General features: G+C 38.0%; 1 pseudogene; it reads left to right on the forward strand.

Moving 5' to 3' along the window:
• The first annotated feature begins 1,784 nt into the window (after nucleotides 1-1,784).
• Nucleotides 1,785-2,003, forward strand: LOC104623685 (annotated as a pseudogene).
• Nucleotides 2,004-3,805: the final 1,802 nt, after the last annotated feature.

Consider the following 3,805-nt stretch of genomic DNA (forward strand, 5'->3'; position numbering starts at 1 on the left):
CAGTGTATCAGAAAAAAAGAAAGAGAGAACTGTGAAATTTTCAACACTGTATTCTTAATTCACCTCCGCAGCTTGCAGAAGAGTACCACCTGGCAGTATCAAGCAAACTGTGGGGGTTTTTTTTCCTTCCTGGTGTTAACCAGTTTAACACTTTTCAGAGCCCAGTTGCTTGTGTTTCTGTTGTGATACCTTGCCTGTGTTTTATGGTCTCCATGATTACTCCGTAATTTTTTCCGTAAGAAGCATTTGCAAAGAGTATTACAGGTGCTATTTTTTTTTCTTTCATTTTCAAGCTAAGAGGTTTCTGTGAGCTATTTGCTGCCCTGTTAAGCAGTCCAGAGAAGTACATTGGATCTTTAGCTGGTCTTTTGGCTCAGCGCCCCTTCTTGTTACTGAAGGGGAACATGGAGAAGAGCACTCTGGCAGGTGGCAGAGCATGTCTTCTGCATTGCTGTGTGTTCACATGATGGTAGGTGTGAGGATGGCAAATGGCCCCTATGTTTCTCATTTGATTTCAGGTCGGAGTCATCTGCTGATCTCGGGAGAAGCAGATTACTGTGGTTAAGCAGCAACCATTTGTCAGACTGCAGGGAAGATCCTCGCATATCTGTTAGTCATGGTCTCTGCTCTTCTTTCTGCAGTCTGTCTTCTTCATAGTATCTAAGTTAAAGCTTAAAGTTTAAACTCTGTTGCATACTTCTTATATATTCAGAAAGTGAGGCAATGTCTGGATGAATAATTATTATTTTATTATCCCTATCAAAATTATTTTTACATGGCAAAGAACATGTTGATAAGTGAATTCCGTAATTAAATAAATCTCATATGAGCAACTACTTTCTTTCCTTGCTTTTGCCTTTCATTGCTAAAGTGATAATAGTAAACATACCTTTAAAGATACAGAAGGCAAAGACAGGCATGAGAAGGAAATTAAAGCATGGTTAACAGCAGTAGCTGGCATTTCAAAGGAGTCTACTTAAAAAGTTAAACAGACTGGTAGAAAAGCCACTGTTCAAGATCTTTGTTGAAACAAAGCCAAGAGCTGAAAGGACTTTGCTTCCCCATCTTGGTGTTAAATTAAATGTTATTGACCTTCTTTTTCACAGATTTGTCTGGGGGAAAGACAGGAAGAATTGTTTGTGTTTGTTTAAAAAAGAAGTTTGAAAACTAAAACCACCTTTGACATAGAAGCTAATAGTTTCACTGGCAAAATTCAGCCTGAAGATTCCTCCTGGAAATGCAAGTGGGTGTGTTCTGCTTCAGTAATCATATGTAAATGTAGAGGTGCCAGCAGCACTATAATAATGACTGTAGTGTCTTTGAAGGCTGTCTGAAGCTTCCATTCAAAGACACTCGTAAATAATTAAATATATATATTTTTTTCAATTTACATGGAATATGTAATGACATCCCTCAAGTACCAGATTTCCTTCCTTTCTTCTCTTTCTTATGCAAAGAATAAATAGAGTACTTTACACAGGCTAGAAAGCAGTGTCTTAATTAGTGAGGAAAGGTGATGAGAGAGCAGGTCCACATAGTAACCTCAGTAACCTTTTCTTAGCACAGAATTGACAACTTGAAAAATCTAGGTACCTCAGAGGTGATCTTAGAAGGCTGGCTTCACCTCTGCAAATAAAGGGAGGCAATTTTGTCCACTTTGATATGCACTCTGGCTCCTGGCAGTTCACTCTGTGACCATTTATGTGGTCCTCCTTGTAAGATTGGCTGCTCAGCTGGCTGTACATGGTTTTAATCTTTTTATTATTATTATTATTGTTTTCCAGATACCGAGCATCTCTATACAGTAGTATTTGAAGAGATCTGTGGGCGTTTTGGGAAGACCTATACTTGGGATGTGAAATCCTTGGTCATGGGTAAAAAAGCCCTAGAAGGGGCACAGATTATTCGAGATGTTCTAGATCTTCCAATAACCAAAGAAGAGCTGTTACGTGAAAGTAAGATGAAGCAGGAGAAAATATTTCCTACTGCTGAACTGATGCCAGGTATGTTTCTCTACAGTATTTATAAATTGTTTATGGGATTACTTAAATACTAACCAAGGTAGAAGTTTTTAATCTGCCTTCCACAAAACAATTTCTCTTACAGATTCAGTTTCATCACTCTTCTTTTAGCAAGTTTTACCCAAACCTACCTGATATTTACCTGTAAAAGGTCACTGAAAACTTTTTATTTTTTTGTTTACTTGGAGAGCAGCTTTTTTTCTATATGTTTTAAAAGAAGAAAAAAGACTAGATAAATGTGCAGGGACTCTGTTTTGTAAACCAGACATTCTCTGTAATTGTTGCTGGCAGCTGTGTAACAAATTGGTTTTCTCTGACTATGAGTGTAGTCTGACTTTGTTAAGCACAAATACACTTTTAAACTGTATGAGCCCATGGGTTCTTTCAGCTGTGATTGATCTTGCCTAACTGAACGTTGAAAATTAAGCATGGCATCTGAGCCAGTTGTGAGTCAATGGGGAGGGAGGGTTTCTCAGATTGTCCTAGAACAGGTAGATATCATCACCTTGTGAAGATACACGTCTTTTACCAGTGATTGTGCAGTAAGCCTGAATGAGTAGCTTAAACAAGGTACCTAAAGATAAGCAACAGGATGAATCTTATCTGTGGTGTGATCTCATACATTTATATTCCATTATATTTACATTTGAAATGCTTAGAGAAGAATTCTCAGCCATGCAACACAAGTGATACCTAAAGCTAGGATTGCTGTTAACTTTTTGTACAGTGTTAAACTTCCTGGAGCATATATCAGTAATTTATGACGAAGAAAAAAAAAAAAAAAAAAAAAAAAAGAAGGCGGGAGGGAGGGGGAGGAATAAAAAAAGTATTAAAAGTGAAATAACTACATGTCATTATAACAAGTCTAACTGCTACAGTTCTTTCTCTTTGAATGTATGCTTGTTTATTCTGACAATCTCTACAGCGCAGTAATGACGTTTTAATCTTTACATTTTTTATACCTAGTTTCATAATGCATGAAGAGGATGAAAGTTTAAAATATGTGATATGTTAGGAATAAATAACAAGCAGGAAAAATAAAAGTGTAATTTTTGTAGGCAGCTTAAAAACTTGAGTATTTTATGCAGCCAACTTAGTTACTTCTCTCATGCCTTTTATATACAAGTTTTTTCAAATTACATCTTCCTCACTTACATACATCCACCTAAAACTGTAAGCTTAGTTAAACTCACCAGGAAAACAAAGATGGAGGGATGTGTTTTTCATTTTTCCTGTCAAACTTCTGGAACTAACTTTGCTGCTACATCTTTTGCAAGACAAACCAAAAAAACCCTACTCTGGGCTCAGAAAATGGGAGGTGGAGAGACTGGGTGAAATGTTAGGAGACACAGGGAAGAGTCTCCAATGTAACAGCATTAAGTGGATATTCTGTGCCTGCTGAGAATTGTGGTAATCACAAAATCATTAAGGTTGGAAAAGACCTTTAAGGTCATCAAGTCCAACCGTTAACCCAACACCACCGTGTCCACTGACCCATGTCCCAAAGTGCCACATCTACACATTGTTTGAACACTTCCAGTGATTGTGACTCCACCACCTCCCTGGGCAGCCTGTTCCAATGTTTGTCCACTCTCTCAGTAAAGAAATTTTTCCTGATATCCAATATAAACCTCCCCTGGCACAACTTGAGGCCATTTCCTCTCATATTATTGCTAGTTACTTGGGAGAAGAGACCAACACCCACCTCACTACAACCCCGCTTCAGGGAATTGTAGAGAGGGATAAGGTCTCACCTCAGCCTCCGCTTCTCCAGACTGAACAAC

Source organism: Phaethon lepturus, unplaced genomic scaffold (genome assembly GCF_000687285.1).
Source record: "Phaethon lepturus isolate BGI_N335 unplaced genomic scaffold, ASM68728v1 scaffold15107, whole genome shotgun sequence".
In the NCBI taxonomy this organism is placed as follows: domain Eukaryota; kingdom Metazoa; phylum Chordata; class Aves; order Phaethontiformes; family Phaethontidae; genus Phaethon; species Phaethon lepturus.